Source organism: Mobula birostris, chromosome 29 (assembly GCF_030028105.1).
Source record: "Mobula birostris isolate sMobBir1 chromosome 29, sMobBir1.hap1, whole genome shotgun sequence".
Lineage (NCBI taxonomy): Eukaryota > Metazoa > Chordata > Chondrichthyes > Myliobatiformes > Myliobatidae > Mobula > Mobula birostris.
Window position 1 is genome coordinate 10,212,910 of NC_092398.1, and position 17,932 is coordinate 10,230,841.

Genomic DNA, 17,932 nt, shown 5'->3' on the forward strand with positions numbered 1-17,932 from the left:
CAGCCTTTGCTGCCGCTGGACTTACAGACTTGCTCTCTGCTCCACGTTGACACATAGAGTGCTGTACAAATGTCTTAGGTACCCTAGCTATACATATACCCAAGACCTTTGCATGGTACTGTACATTTGTAAAGGGCTTAAACAAAGAGGATTTCTGCCTCTCTGACCCAATCAGCCAGTGAGGGGCAGCCTCTGAGGAAGCTTTTATCTGCCCGTCTAGTCTTCGTTTCTGTAAATCTGTGTCCTTGGATGTTGAATTGTCTGCTATGTGAAAGCCCTGCATTATTTTATAATCCTCAATCAAGTCTTCCCTCAGCCTCGGCCTCCCCTTTCCCTTGGCTATAAGCTACCATTCCTGGCAACCGCCTTGGAACAATCTCTTCCGCACACTCTCCATTGCTACCATTGCTGCCATTGGCCATCAGAGTCATGATTTTGCCGAAGATTCGATCTAACACCTTTCAACATTCTATAGAGTAAATAAGAATGGCCCCAGAGACTAGTGGAATGACGCTACATTAGGAAGATTCCCCCTCAATGTCTCACATTAGGGGATATATTGTGTAAATTGGTCAGACCACATTCTGAACAGTTTTGGGCCCCTTGTATAGCAAAAGATCCACTGGCATTGGAAAGAGTCCAGGGGAGGTTTACGAGACTGATCCCAGAAATGAAAGGGTTAATGTAGGATGAGCATCTGAAGGAACTCAGCAGATCAGGCAGCATCTATAAAAAAAGGAATAAACAGTCGACCGAGACCCTTCAACGTGTGTTTCTAAAAGAATACGTACTGGGGTCAACATAAGCATTGGAGTAGCCCCTCGCAATATGGACGGAAAAGTGAAATAATAACAGAAGGTGCAACAAAAACAGAAAATATGGAAAAACTCGTCAAGTGAGGCAGTGTCTGTGGAAAGAAATCCTGTATCGGAACCAGGGAAGAGAGATGCAATTGAGGGGAAGGTGGGGGAAGGGCAGTGTAAAACAAAGGGAATGTGTGTGACAGGACAAGGTGAGATGGTTTAATGGTAGCAGTTTCATTACCTACATTACCAAATACTCCCAGGAATGGAAGGGTTAACATACGAGGAACCTATTCTCATTGGAGTTTAGAAGAATGAGGGAGAATCTCATTGAAACCTATGGAATATTGGAAGGCCTAGATAGAGTGGACGTTGAGAGGATGTTTTCTATAGTGGGGGAGTCAAGGAACAGAGGGCACAGCCTCAGAATACAAGGAGACCCCCTCAGAGCAGAGATGAGGAGCAATTTCTTTAGCCAGAGGGTGGTGAATCTGTAGAATTCATTGCCACAGACAGCTATGGAGGCCAAGTCATTGGGTATACTTAAAGTGGAGGTTGGCAGGTTCTTGATATGCAAGAGTGTCAAAGGTTAAGGGGAGAAGGCAGGAGAATGGGGTTGAGACATAAAATAAATCAGCCACAATGAAATGGCGGAGCAGACACAATGGGTCAAATGGTCTGATTCTGCTTCTAATGTCTTATGGTATAAGTTACAATAAGTTACACACTTGATGATCAGCACGTATTTCCCAACGGGCCGGATGGTTGAGAAGGAAACATGCACCATATTTGTAGCTCAAGATAAAAATGTTTGTCCTCCATGTGGCACATTAACCCAGTGGGCTGTACTCTGTCCCTGTGTACCTGTCATTAGAATTGGTCCAGATACTCTGGCGAGATGGCATCCAACAGCATCTACCATTGCCAAAGTCAAGTTTATCAGCATACGCACCAGTCCATGTACGCACAGGTACAATGAAAAACACACCTGCAGCAGCATCACAGGCACAGACCATCAGATAGGTGGCAGTCACAGGAAAAACATACTGTATATTAAATACAATTTTTGCAAGAAAGGACGCGTTTGGAACACAGAGTGCATTGTAGTGCAAAAGTGATCAAAGCGGCCACTGTGCTGCCATATTGAGATAGTGATGACGGTTGTGCTGGTTGGTTCAAGAATTGAGTGGTCGAAAGGAAGTAGCTGCTCTTGATGCTGGTGATGTGGGATTTCAGGTTCCTGTACCTTTTTGCCCAGTGGGTAGCTGCAAGAAGGTGGCATAGCCCGAATGCTGGCGATCTTTGATGATGGGTGTTGCCTTACTGAGGCAGCCCCTCATTGTAGATACTACCACTGGTGAGGAGGGATGTGCCTCTGATGTAATTAAGCAGAACCCACTACTCTTTGCAGCTTCTTATGTTCCTGCACATCCAAATTGCTGTTCCAGCCCATGATGCAGCCAGTCAGGATACTTTCATTTGTTGCTCTATAGGATACTTAAATAGGTTTAAAGTTCAAAGTTTATTATTAAAGTATGTACATGTCACCATATACAACACTGAGATTCATTTTCCTGTGGGCATATTCAGCAACTCCACAGAAAAGTAACTATAACAGGATCAATGAGATATCAACGCTGAAGACAATAAACTGTGAAAATGCAAATATAAATAAATAGCAATAAATAACAAGAACATGAGATTAAAAAGTCACTAAAGTGAGATCATTGGTGGGGCAAGTTAGTGCGGTTATCTCCTTCAATTCAAGGGCCTGGTGGTTGAGGGGTAGTAGCTATTCTTGAACCTGGTGGTGGTGTTGTAACATGAACAAAGTTGCCGAAGAGACACAGTAGCTAATGGATACACAAGTACTTTATTCATCAAAATGAGACACTCCAGGAGCAAAAGGCCTGTTTGACCCAATATTACATGATATTTTGTATGCTAAAGTTCAAAGGACAATTCTATATACAACGCTTCCTTTGAATTACATATAATTTTCACACCTCCTTCTTTGCACACACACTCCAGACATCGAAAATGAACGTTAATCAGCAGTGCAAACACAAGAAAATCTGCAGATGCTGGAAGTTCAAGCAACACACACACAAAATGCTGGTGGAACACGACAGGCCAGGCAGCATCTATAGGAAGAAGTACAGTCGACGTTTCGGGCCGAGACCCTTCGTCAGGACTAACTGAAAGAAGAGCTAGTAAGAGATTTGAAAGTGGGAGGGGGAGGGGGAGATCTGAAATGATAGGAGAAGACAGGAGGAGGAGGGATGCAGCCAAGAGCTGGAAAGTTGATTGGCAAAAGGGATATAGTTGGAGAAGGGGGAGGATCATGGGACAGGAGGCCTAGAGAGAAAGAAAGGGAGAGGGGAGCCCAGAGGAAGATGGAGAGCAGGCAAGGAGTTATTGTGAGAGGGAAAGAGAGAAGAAAAAAAAAGGGGGAATAAAAATAAGAATAAATAAGGGATGGGGTAAGGAGGGGAGGAGGGGCATTAGCAGAAGTTTGAGAAGTCGATGTTCATGCCATCAGGTTGGAGGCTACCCAGATGGAATATAAGGTGTTGTTCCTCCAACCTGAGTGTGGCTTCATCTCGACAGTAGAGGAGGCCGTGGATAGACATATCAGAATGGGAATGGGACGTGGAATTAAAATGTATGGCCACTAGGAGATCCTGCTTTCTCTGGCGGACAGAGCGTAAGTGTTCAGTGAAACGGTCTCCCAGTCTGCGTCGGGTCTCTACCAATATATAGAAGGCCACACTGGGAGCACCGTAGCAGTATATCACACTAGCCAACTCACAGGTGAAGTGTCGCCTCACCTGGAAGGACTGCTTGGGGCCTGAATGGTGGTGAGGGAGGAAGTGTAAGGACAGGCATAGCAGGTGTAGTTGGCTGGGGTGATATACTGCGTCCGGTGCTCCCGGTGTGGCCTTCTATATATTGGTGAGACCCGACGCAGGCTGGGAGACCGTTTCGCTGAACACCTACGCTCTGTCTGCCAGAGAAAGCAGGATTTCCCAGTGGCCACACATTTTAATTTCATGTCCCATTCCCATTCTGATATGTCTATTCACGGTCTCCTCTACTGTCAAGATGAAGCCACATTCAGGTCGGAGGAACAACACCTTATATTCCGTCTGGGTAGCCTCCAACCTGATGGCATGAATATTGACTTCTCCAACTTCCCTTAATGCCCCACCTCCCCTTCTTATCCCATCCCTTACTCATTATTATTTTTATTCCCCCCTTTTTTCTTCACTCTCTGTCCCTCTCACAATCACTCCTTACCTGCTCTCCACCTTCCTCTGGGCTCACCTCCCCCTTTCTTTCTCCCTAGGCCTCCCGTCCCGTGATCCTCCCCCTTCTCCAACTTTGTATCTCTTTTGCCAATCAACTTTCCAGCTCTTGGCTTCTTCCCTCCCCCTCCTGTCTTCTCCTATCATTTTGGATCTCCCCCTCCCCCTCCCACTTTCAAATCTCTTACTTGCTCTTCAATCAGTTAGTCCTGATGAAGGGTCTCGGCCCAAAACGTCGACTGTACCTCTTCCTAGGGACGCCGCCTGGCCTGCTGCGTTCCACCAGCATTTTGTGTGTGTTGCGTTAATCAGCAGTGTTTGGTTTATCAATTAATTGGTGTCCACAACTCCATGTTCAGGTCTAAAGATTGGTTGCTGAACTTACTATTTTGTGATATAATCAACTCCAGAATATGCCCTAACAGTGCAAGTCCTGGGGCTCTTGTATCTTGCCAACAGTGAAAAAAGAGCATGGTCTGGGTGGTGGGGATCTCGGATGAAGACTGATTATCCATGTGCATCTTCCTTTTAATGATCTTTTGCAGAAAGGACTACTGTGTACCTGGGATCCCTGTGAATAAAAACAAATAATTGGACATCCCATTAAATCAACTGATAAAAGATTGTAAAATTGATTACAGAATTAATGTAATGGGTGGGAGGGTGGAGATACGTCTCTACCAAAGAAGGCTCCTTCCCTCAGCTAGCCTGCAGGTCACCCTTGGGCAAGGTGTAGCACCAGCTTAGCCCCCAGATCAGCATCATGTGAAGCCATGGGAGCAGGTGGTGGATGGTCGTCTGAGCAGCTGGTGCATATCACAAGTCCTGATTATGCGACCACTGACGCCAGGCAGACAATCTCTGCCTACGTCATATGACATGGTACATAATGATGATAACTAAGGTAAACAGTGTGGGAGGGATCAAAGTACAGGAAGACACTTACAGAGAGACAAGGAAAGAATGGATGAAGGGAAAGAATGAAAAATGGAAGCTATGACGAGGGTGCGGAGGAGATTTACCAGGATGTTGCCTGGATTGGAAAACAAGTCTTATGAGGCAAGGTTAGCAGAGCTGGGACTTTTCTCTTTGGAGCGTAGAAGGATGAGAGGGGATTTGATAGAGGTCTACAAGATTATGAGAGGCATAGATAGGGTGGATAGCCAGTACCTGTTTCCCAGGGCATGAATAGCTAACACCAGAGGGTATATGTACAAAGTTAAGGGAGGGAAGTTTAGGGGAGACATCAGGGGTAAGTTTTATACACAGAGGGTTGTGGGTGCCTGGAATGACTTGCCAGGGATGGTGGTGGAGGCTAGAACATTAGGGATATTTAAGAGCCTCTTGGACAGGCACAAGGATGATAGGAAAATAGAGCGGTACGCAGTAGTGTGGGTTTTTTAAGGAATATATGGGTCGGCACAACATCAAGGGCCGAACCCCCTGTACTGAGCTGTAGTATTCTAGTGTCTAGTATATATAATGATAATGGCTGGGGTTTCCTATGTTGTGAAGTCACTGCCCAGAAGATGGCAATGGCAAACCACTTCTGTAGAAATATTTGTCAAGTACAATTATGGTCAAAGACCATGGTTGCCTGTGTCGTATGACATGGTACATAAATGATGATGATAATTAATGTAAACAATGTGGGAGGGATCAAAGTCAAGTTCAGGAAGAAATTTACAGAGAGACAAGGAAAGAATGGATGAAGGGAAAGAATGAAAAATGGAACAGAAGGGAAGATCCTCAAATAGTTTTAATTTGAAATGTAACACTTTTAAAATTGCTCATTTTCAGTGCTACTGGGGTTGATTGCCAGTAAGTACACTGTGCAGGACAATGTTAATTTTGTAGCCTGGGGAAAATTACACACTCAGGACAACAAATACTTCTTTCGGGTTTTAATTCCTTTATCTGTTTTAGATGTTAAAGTGCCAGAAGAGGGTCGCAAAACAAAACGAACGAATTTACAACCAGTTCTTGCCAGTACAATCTCAGTTTAACTTTCGATCCACACCCTTGTGTATGAACAGAATTATGTATGCAGTATAAAAATACCAGAACTAATACGGTAGTGGCAATTCTGAAGGAACACAATACAAACAACATTAGAATCCCCCCCAACCCTGTATCTTGTACGTAAAAGCGAAAAATGTAAGCGAATACATCTCATCTAAGATGTACACACGTGCTGAACTTCCGAACAGAGACTAAACATTCACGTTACATGGTTACATGCACAATCAGTCCTGATACAATAAAGTTAGACAAAAGGTTCACTTTGGCACAACTTTTACAGGGTATTGCCTGGTAGTTAAATTACAGGAAGACTGACCTACTTGGATGGTGAGGAACTTCGTATAAGCCACGCTACCCAGCCTCGATTCCTTCACTCGTGGAAATCTAAAGCATCCACATGTAAAACATGTCAAATTACTGATATTCTCGATTCGCCAACAAGCATAAATGAATTCACATGGATATTGTAAATTAATGCTCACCTTTCCTCACCATGCCCAGTCTCGGGGAGGAACCCAAATCCAACGCCCCACCAGCATCTTCAGCAGAAAGCAAAATGGTCTCCCCACTATCCCACGTGTGCGTAATGACATCACCATCTCCCTTAAAGGCACAGACTACTATTCTAGCATTACCCGAATGGATGCCTAAGTACACTTTTAACAATACCAAATAAGATCCGACGGTCACCCGGTTACGTTAAAATTGTACCTGGCTAGGAATCGATAAGTTTTTAACAAAAACAATGGAAATACTCACCGGGCCAAGAGGCATCTGTGGAGAAACAGAGCTACTGTTGAGGAGTAGGTAGGTCTTCCATTAATTTTGTTTTGCTCCCCACTGATGTTGCCTAGCCTACTAAACATTTCCAAATTTCATTTTCGATTTCCTGCAACTGCAGTTTTTTTAGCCAGAAGCAATAAGACTTTATGTATATAAGGCAGGTCTACCACCCAAATTCCGAAACATCACCACATTCATTGGGAAAATGTAAACATGTAAGCATTTACACAAAACTGAAGGATCTCATCAGGCATGCGCTCCTCCCCCCAAAGCAGCTGATCCATTTTCACATAAATAACAAAGACTGCCTTTATCTTCAGTGTTATTCTAAAAATCATATCTGCCTTTTTTCTTTTTCAGTTCAAAGCAAAGAAATCCCAGAGACAGATCACACAAAACAGCTACACAAAATAAAAAGCAATTAAGACTTCCATCGTTCAGGTATACAAAAAAAATCATGTCCCAATATATTAAATGGAAATCAAATATTGTTCAGTGACATTTACAGTCCGTAACTAGGAACAACAGATATCAAATAACATATTTGTTTCATCTAATCTTATCACCGTTTATAGCTTTACACAAGAGATTGCAAATGTCTCCTAATCTCTGATAATGCTGACCTGTTCCCTAGCAATCACTTTGCATAAAAACACGAGGGACTGCAGATGCTGGAATCTGGGGTAAGAGATTCCGTGGAGAGAAATGGTTAGTTGATGTTTTGGGTCGAGACGCTTAATGTATCATGACTGAAATGTTGATAATACATTTCCCTCCACAGATGCTGCCTGGCCTGCTGAGTTCCTCCTGCAGCTCGTTTTATATCTCCTTAAATACAGTGGATTCCATCATTTAATTGGGACAGCCTCTTATTTGGGACAACTCTTAAAGAGCAAAAAGTAATTGTGAAAATAGCCAGGATTCCCTTTGTTTATTTGGGACACTATGCCACTAAATTGGGGCAGGAGACTGCTGTTGCAGAGTTTCTAACTGGCGTCAAACGTGTGCACTTGTATGGCCATTAGACACCACACTCCGCTTAGAGCAAACAGTATTTCATAGCATCAGTCACGTGTGCTTGTGTTCAAGAAGCTTTGATTTTTGTCACTGATAGTCTGTGAGAAATAAGCAGAAAGGCAATTCAGAACTGCTTCGCTCACTGCGGTTTCAAGCATTCAGGCTGAGAGATGCCAGACACGGCTGGGAGTGGAAAGGAAACAATTCCACTGCTTCAGCAAGTTAGGAGCGATGAAGAACTGGAAGATATTGACAATCAACTTAAATGTTACAATGAAAATGAAGCTTTAGAGGATGCAATTGTCGAAAGCATTGTATGAAGGCAGTCCATTATCTCCGCTAGGTATCTGCGCTAATTTTGTATATTACCAGTCAATCAAAATAGTACAGCAGAGAACATTGGATTAATACCTTCTTCGATAACTATCAGGAACTAATACACAGTTTTATAATAATGTAGTAGTATTGATTGTGTTCTAATTTGTTCTATATTTCATTTAAATAAATAATTTGTTATGCATTTAAATGATAGTTTGTCTTTTTTAAATCTTTAACTATTTCCATGAAACTTTGGCTAAATGTGGCAGCCGCTGAATTGGGCCAAAATGTACTGATCCCGCTCTGCCCCAATTATCCGGAATCCACCGTTTCCTTTTTATTAACAATAAACTCAGTCGGTGGCATAATGTAAACACTTTAGCTCACTTTATTCTTTAAGAGAGTTTGAAATTAACTTCTGATTGATGCTTCCACAATGCATAATTACTCCATTTCAGATGCCTTATCAGTGGGTAGTGGTCCAGGAGTGATCACTCACAGCTGGATCTTGGGAAATCAGCTGATGCCTGATCGGAAGATGGAATCTCCTGGGGGGGGAGGGGGGGAAATGGAGATTGAAACTACCCTCAAGCGAGAAGTAAAAAATTGGCAATTCATTACTTCAAGTTCAAGTTTAATCAAGGGCATTCAAATGAAGAGTATAAGCACCACAAAAATTACATTTTTGCACCTGCAGTACAGTATATTACAAGAATAAATCACATAAACTTGAATTAACATAAATTATTCATAACTTGCATGACAAAACAAATCTTCTGGCATGATAGTGTAGCAGTTTGAGTAACACTATTACAGCGACAGCGACCCAGGTTCAATTCCTGCCGCTGTCTGTACGTTCTCCCCATGATCGCGTGGGTTTCCTCCGGGTGCTCTGGTTTTCTCCCACAGTCTAGACGTACCGGTCAGAAGGCTAATTGGTCACATGGAAGTAATTGTGTGTGTGTGTGCGTGCCATGGTAGTGTAGCAGTTAGCACAGAGCTCTACAGCGGGCTAATTGGTTACATGGGTGTGATTGGGTGACGGGTGCCCGTTGGGCTGGGACGTCCTGTTACTGTGCGGTAGCTCTAAATTTAAAAAAAAAACGAAAGTAAACATATTGACATGAAAGCAAGTTGAGGGACATATGATCCAAAATAGAATTTGTCACCTTGGATCTTGGGGTCCATGTCCATAGGACACTCAAAGATGCTGCACAGGTTGACAGTGTTGTTAAGAAGGTGCATGACGTGATGGCATTCATCAACCATGGGTCTGAGTTCAAGAGCTGTGAGGTAATGTTACAGTTGTATAAGATCTTTGTTAGACCCCACTTGGAATACTGTGTTCAATTCTGGGCACCTCACTGCAGGAAGAATGTGGATACTATAGAGAGAGTGCAGAGGAGATTTACAAGGATGTTGCCTGGATTGGAGAGCATGCCTTATGAGAATAGGGTGAGTGAATTTGGCCTTTTCTCCTTGGAGCGATGGAGGATGAGAGGTGACCTGATAGAGATGTATAAAATAATGAGAGGCATTGATCGTGTGGCTAGCCAGAGGGTTTTTGCCAGGGCTGTAATAGCTAAAGTGAGGAGTCATAGTTTTAAGGTGCTTGGAAGTAGGTACAAGGGAGATGTCAGAGATAAATGGTGGGTGCGTGGAATGCACTGCCAGCAACGGTGGTGGAGGCGGATACGATAGGGTCTTTTAAGCAATTTTTAGACACATACATGGAGCTTAGAAAATAGAGGGCTATGCGGTAGGGAAATTCTAGGCAGTGTCTAGAGTAGGTTACATGGTCGGCACAACACTGTGGGCCGAAGGGCCTGTATGTGCTGTAGATTTCTATATTTTATGTTGTAAAACTGTGATGCAGCGGGGAAGAATATCCCCCAATGCACAGGAAATTACATTTGCTTATTTTCAAGGGATTCATTCCACAGCTTCACTCATTCTTAATGCCCTTAATGGTTCATGCCTCCCTCTCACCAAGGGTGAAGTCCTTTGTGCCACAGTTTTTAAAATAATCAGGATGCTAGACAAAGTGGTTCAGGCAGGTGCAATAACATTTCAAGGACAATTGGACAGGTACACAGATAGGAAAGTATTAGGAGGATATGGGTCAACACCAGCAAATGGGACTGGCTTAAGTCAGCACCTTGGTCGGCGTGGACCAGTTTGGACCAAGAGCTGTTTCCATTACACCATAAGATATAGGAGCAGAATTAGATCATTTGGCCCATGAAGTCTGCTTTGCCATTTCATCATGGCTGATCCAATTTCCCTCTCAGCCCCAATCTCCTGCCTTCTTCCTGTATCCCTTCATGCCCTGACCAATCAAGAATCTATCAGCCTCTGCCTTAAATATAAATAAAAACTTGGACTCCATGGCTGCCTGTGGCAATGAATTCTACAGATTCACCACTCTCTGGCTAAAGAAATTCTTCTTCATCTCCATTCTAAAAGGACGCCCCTCTATTCTGAGGCTGTGATTCTCTGGTCTTAAACTCTCGCTGCATAGGAGACATTCCCTCCACATCCACTCTATCAACGCCTTTCACCATTCGATAGGTTTCAATTAGGTCAGCCCTCATTTTTCTGAACTCTAGTGAATACAGCCCCAGAGTAATCAAACACTTTTCATATGACAAGCCAGTTCCTTGCAGTGTTAATCTATGTGTTGGCACGTGGCCAAGTGGTTAAGGCGTCGGGCTAGTGATCTGAAGGTCGCTAGTTCGAGCCTCAGCTGAGGCAGCGTGTTGTGTCCTTGAGCAAGGCACTTAACCACACACTGCTCTGCAACGACACTGGTACCAAGCTATATGGGTCCTAATGCCCTTCCCCTGGACAACATCGGTGTCGTGGAGAGGGGAGACTTGCAGCATGGGCAACTGCCGGTCTTCCATACAACCTTGCCCAGGCCTGCGCCCTGGAAACCTTCCAAGGTGCAAATCCACGGTCTCACGAGACTAACGGATGCCTATAAATAATCTATGACAGAAAGTAAAATATGCCACTCATTGTACTGAAGGACAAAGCAGCTCAAGGTTCAAAGTAAATTTTATTATCAAAGTACATATATGTACACACCATATACAACCCTGAGATTTATTTGCCTGCCGGCATACTCGGCAAATCTTTAGAATAGTAACTATAACAGGATCAATGAAAGATCATCCAGCGTGCAGGAAACAACCTGAAGCCTTGATAAAGGGTCTCGACCTGAAACATCGACTGTTTATTCCCATCCATAGATGCTGCCTGACCTGCTGATTTCCTCCAGCACATTGTGTGTCTTGCTCTGGATTTCGGGCATGTGCAATACCTCTTGTGTTGCAGAAATCAACCTGCCTCTTTCCTGCTGGTGGAACGGTGAGAGTGGAAATGGCTGGCAAGGCTTCTTTACTTCACTGCTCTCCTGAACATTTATCCCTCAGTCAACAGTCATAACTGTGGGATCTCCCTGTGCACGTTTCCTGAATTTCAGCGGCTGCACGTCAGATGCCTGGAGAATGTACTGGGACATCTTGCGATCACCCAAGCCCGCTAATACAAAAACAATTTCAGCCCTTATTTAGTGACTATTATTGATTTAGGAAATTGCAGCCAAATTCAATAGCCAAGCAAACATAATTCTATTTATTTTCACTCACTTTTCTATCCGAAAGCAAAAATCAATAAAGTGTTTCATAAACTACCCAGCGGGGAGCCGTGGCAGCCAGTTCACGCACACACCGACCCTGTGACTGTAACTGTTGCTCAAGAATTGGGTGACAATTCCCGCAAACAATATAAAGAAAATATAATCGATTCTATCAAAATAGAGTGAGCTGCAATCATTGTTGTAACTGCGATATCTCTCTTGCAAATTTATAACTCTGATTAGGAGAAACCCTTCAGATAACATTGCAAGGTGGTAACAAACGTGACGGAGCAAACACCGGGAAGGAGCGACGGTGTGATAACCACTCGCTAACTGACTAGTCTGCCAGGAGGTAATTAACAGCTACCACGGGCTAATTAGTTTATCTTGCAAGAGAAGACCAGATCGCCAGGTAAAACGATTTTTAAAAAAAATGAACAGCCCAGTTCATGACCTCGCCCTCCCAAAGGGCTTCACGTCTGTCAAGGCACCGGCGGGAAGAAAGTGCCGGCACAGCAAGATCCCAGAAACAGTTTTCAGCCCCCCCCCCCCCCGTGTAGCCGGTTGGGGTGTATTGTATCGCGCTGTACATTTACATTTACTCCGATAAGATGAGAAGGGCCATCGGAAAGAGTTCCTGCGGCGATTCTGTGCATCTCTTTCGGCGCCGGGGTTTCGGAAGGTCGTGCGCGAACTCGGCTCCTGCCGGCCGTCCTATGCACGTGTTTAAAGGCGCTGCCTCCCTTGCACCCTGCCGATAGAACAGCGGGATGCTGCCCGCACGGAATGCCCGGGTGGACCGTGCCTGTTTCTCCGCAGATAAGGGGGCTGCGAACAGTGCTTCTCGCTCAGCCGCTCGATGCTGCTTGGCGCGGGGTCCGTGTTACTCTACAACGTGAGGCAAGTTCGACTCGTCAGCCGGATCCGATACACTGTAACCACAGCAGAAACGAGCCAGTCTTGTCTCCTCTGCCTGGTGTCTGATATGAAGAGAAAACCAAATTCTTCTCGCTTTACTGCGCGCTCGGGTTTTGATTTAAGGACCATCTCTGATCAGGAGTCCGCAAGGCGGGAGAGTGGCTGAAGCTGGCAATTCTGCCCCTCTCTCCCCCTCTGCCCCCCAGGGGCTACCAAACGCTATCCATCGCCCGACCGGCGACCCTTTAGAAGCGGAAAATACGCCTGCCGACCAGAAAGCAAGCTTTACCAAGACGCCAAATCCCTTTAGCAAACTTCCGGGCTGGAGGAGAGAAGGAATAAAACACTGAAGAGAAAAGGCATTGTTGGTGAGTGCAAAAAAAACACTGCGCAAGTGTACATTTCACTAGCGCCTACAATACAGGTTAACCAATTGTACAGAATCGCTTCTTAAATAATTGGACATTTCGACACTACTTTTTATTTGCTCTTTTTCTTTGTAACTTTCATTACATCGTTCTCTTACGGTGATCAGTAACTGAGACATCCACGTGTACAGGCGCCGGACTCGGTTCAGCACCTGACACTCCGTTTCATCCGCGAATGGTACATCCCTGCAACGGCGCTCTTTTTTTTTCTGCATTATAACTTCGCACACTGTAATTTCGCTTTCCATCAAATCTACTTAATCGCGTCATTTCCCACTTTCTAATAATTCCGTAAGCCATTCTAAATAAACTTAAAATTAGCATGGAAGTTTTGAAAGTGCGCCCGTCCCTCAATCAGTTCGTATTCTTCGCCGGATTCGAAGTCACCTCGCAAGTGGAAACTTCGTCGTTAGCCCGCCACCTCTCGACCGAGGGAGATATCTATTCCTGCGCTGGAAGGTAGGGGTGGGCGCCTTTCTCTCTCTCTCTCTCTCTCTCTCTCTCTCTCTCTCTCTTTGGAGAGAGAATTGCGCTGAATGAATATTTAATTCAGCAATTTTTCAGTTATAACGCGGTTGATGGGGCTTGCAGACTCAAAACACACGATTGTGAAAGCCTGGATTTCGTTCGCAATCCCTTAAAGTGGAGAGTTTTTTTTTAAAAAGAGATTTTGTGATATATGTTGAATGATTCGTTCTCGGGGTGAGGGTATCACTGGCACTGTTCAGTCCTAGTTGTCCGAAGAGCTGTTTGGGTCGTTTGGAGCGACCTCAAAAGCTCCGAAGACAGTTACCATTAATTCAGCTGGATTCTAGACTGTGGAGCCGCGTGTAGATCGGACTGGGTAAGCGAAATGATTCTGCTTTCTCCCGTGTAGCTTTTATTTTTGTGTGGGGAAAGGCTTCATGGAATCCGACGGCTCACCTCCCTCTAGATTGGATTTTGTTTCGACGGATTTCAAATGCCCACTGTCAGGGTGGATTTTTGAAGAAGCCTTCTCTACGAATCCAAGCCACTGGAATCATCTTCCAGTAGAAACCGGGATACAGTATTTTCTATTAATGCTTCATTCGGATTTTGATTAGCACCTAAGATAAGAACATAAACTGTTTGCCCTCGTAACCAAAACCTTCCAGCAGACAAGTTCACGTTAAACCTCCGTGGCCCTGAATAGGTATTGAGATTTTTTTTTTGTCTATCTTTGTTCAGAAACGTTGGAGAATTGAATCACTGCTCTAAGATCCCAGTCCTGAGGAAGAGTCCCTGCCTGAAACGTTAACTGTTTATTCATTTCCACAGGTGCTGCCTGGCCTGCTGAGTTCCTCCGACATTTTCTGTGTGTTTCTTTGGATTTCCAGCGTCTGCAAAACCCCTTGTGCTTATGATTTGCCGCTGGACGTTCGCTGCTTCCTTAAGGTTGTCATCACCAGGGAGAGGCCATGGAGACAAGCTCCCACAACCTATTAAATGCTCCCAATGGCATGCGTCCCAACTAGCCTCTGACAACCAAGGCCAGCTCCTGGCCTTCACGTCTGGCTTAGCTACTAAGCTCAGCGGAACCGATGCTACTGACAGGAGACAGGGCAAAGACGGGTAACTGGCGGCTTCAGGCAGATGGGGGGCTCGTCAGCCATGATGGGCAGCTCATCTAGGAGAAGGAAAAGTCAAATCTCCGCCGCCTTGCGGCTGTACTCACTCTTGGGGAAGGCTTTGGGAGTAAACCTCGAGGGGAAAATCCGGAGACGGAGTCCCTAAGGCAGCGAGTTCAATGCTGACTGGCAGCTCCTGGTACCAGACTGTGTTGGTCTCTGCCGTTCCTTTGGGTTCATCAGATGCGTGGAGAGGGGGAGCTTGCTACATGGGCAACAGTTTACTCTCCATATCGCACTGTCCTGGCTTGCGTATCTAGACAGCTAGGACACAACATCCATGTTCGACCCTGACTGACTGAGGCCTCATTGGTAAACTCTATCTACATTATTTCCGGGATTAAGATGCTGCCCGACCTGCTGAGTTCCCCCAGCATGTTGTGCGTGTTGCTTTGACCCCAGCATCTGCAGAGTATTTTTTTGTGTTTAATTCCAGGATTTTTCGTGCAGGCCAAAAATTGTGCTTTTCTTGATTTTGTTTTGTTGATAAAGTTGGTGATGCTTTTAAATGCAGTTTATTTTTAAAGGTTTAAAAGTAAGAAAGCGGATCACATGATGGAAATAGAGCGACTGCAGATGCTGGAATCTGGAGCTTAAAACCAGCTGAAGGTCAGGCAGCCTCTGTGGTTTGGACAGTCAATGATTTGAGTCGCTTCACCATCATTCTGCCCACAAGTGCCACAGGATCTGCTGAGCTTCTCAAATAATTTGTTTTATTTTGTCACTGCCATTGATGTTTTCTGTTACCTGTTTTTTTAAAACCCAAAACTTGATCAGGCGGAAATGAAAGATGGTGGAGCAGGGCAGATGGTAGAATTGATTGACTTGGTTATTCATCACCATCAGCATCCTTATGCGCTGTCATATGACATCATCATTATGTGTCATGTATGACATCATCATTATCTGCAATGTCATAAGACGTGGGTGATCATGGTCTTATGACCATGATTGTTCTTGGCAAATTTTGCTACAGAAGTGGTTTGCCATTGCCTTCTTCTGGGCAGTGCCTTTACAAGACGGGTGACCCCAGCCATTATCAATACTCTTCAGAGATTGTCTGCCTGGTGTCAGTGGTCGCATAACCAGGACTTGTGATGTGCACCAGCTACACACACGACCATCCACCATCTGCTCTCATGGCTTCACGTGACCCTGATTGGGGGGCTAAGCAGGTGCTACACCTTGCCCAAGGGTGACCTGCAGGCTGGCAGAGGGAAGGAGCACCTTACACCTCCTTTGGTAGAGACGTATCTCCACCCCACCACTCGCTGGATCGTTACTGATCCAAAACAGGACTAATGGGCTGACAGGTCCTGATGAAGGGTCTCGGCCCGAAACATCGACTGTTTACTCTTTTCTGTAGATGCTACCTGGCCTGCTGAGTTCCTCCAGCCTTTTGTGTATGTTGCTTTGGATTTCCAGCATCTGCAGATTTCCTCACGTTTGTGTCCTGACGACGAGCCTCGGCCCGAAATGTCGACTGTTTACTCTTTTCCGCGGATGCTGCCTGGCCTGCTGAGTTCCTCCAGCGTTTTGTCTGTTTTGCTAACGGGCTGAATGCTTCCTATGCTGTGACTCTGTGTGAGACGGGGTGCACCAACAGAATTGTCTCGGCCCGAAACAGCTGCTGTTTATTTCCCTCCTTAGACGCTGACTGCCTTGCTGAGTTCCTCCAGTTTTCTGTGCGTAGGGCTCACAAACAGCCATTCCTTGTCCTGCCTCCCAGATTTTGTGCAGACTCGCTATCGGGAAGGGTGTCAGGCGGGACGAATCCTAGGCACACATTCACCGAGCCAAAGAGCCTGTCGCTGTGCAGTGCCATTCCACGACGTTAACCCTCACAGAGTAGAATGCCTTCAGTGGTCAAAGCTGTTGGTCAGGAAGACTTGACATGCAGGTGGAGTAGGATGTCAGAGAGTGAAAATTGTGCTTTGGGATAAAATTGCAAGTAGCTGTACTTTCTCTGTCTAGTGTGGAGCACTCGCTTCTAAGCTGAGCAGTGATGAGGTCAAGTCCCACTTGAAAGAACTGAGTCCCAGATCAGACTGATTACAGTATCTAGAATGATGCTCAGGGAGTACTGTAGTGTAAGATCAAACATTGAACTGCTGCCCTAGCCAATATTTATCCCTCGAACAACACGACTGGAATGTGTGAACCTTATTTCATTAATATTTTACCAAATTTTTAATTAGCTGCTAAGTTTCATACATCACACAGCAGCTGCACGACAGAGATTAATTGTGTCAGAACCAGGGATCCTTTTTTTAAAGAAAAGGTTTTTTTTGTCAGTTAGTATGTGGGCTGTATTTCTCTCAGTGTTACTCCATGGGAATGCGTTCTTGGATTGTTTGAACATGCAGTCTTCCCATTGTTACCATCAGGAGGCTGAAGGCACGCACTCAACGATTCAGGAACAGATTTTTTCCCCTCTGCCATCCAATTTCTAAATGATCATTTGACCCATGAACACTACCTCACTTTTTTTTCCTGTTTTTGCACTGTTTTTAATTTAACTACTTAACATACACATATATACTTGCTGTAATTGATTTATTTTTTTCTATATTTATCATGTATTGCATTGTACTGCTGCTGCCAAGTTAACAAATTTCACGACATTTGCCGGTGATATTAAACCTGATTCTGATTCGTCGAAGGTTCAATTTAATGTCAGAGAAATGCATGCAATATACATCCCGAAATGCTTTTATGTCTAAATAGCTTGTCTTTGCATTGGCTGTCGGTTTTCACTTTGTTTTGTAGCTGTCTCGTTTAAGATCATGAAGGTTGTTGAGCTCTCTTTGTTTTTATCACTTTTATTCAATTTGGGCTAATTTTATTAGCACAGTATTGTCAATGTCCGGAATTCAGGGTATTTTAGGGGGGTATTCCAACCCCTCTCCATCGTTTCACTGTAATTCCTTGTCTGGTATAACTCAGACCGAGTTCTTCTGTGTGCCATGAGTAACGCAAGCTTGTCAAGATTCTGTACAGCTTGCCTGAGCTCTCGTTAGTTTTTTTTCTTGCTAACTTCTGT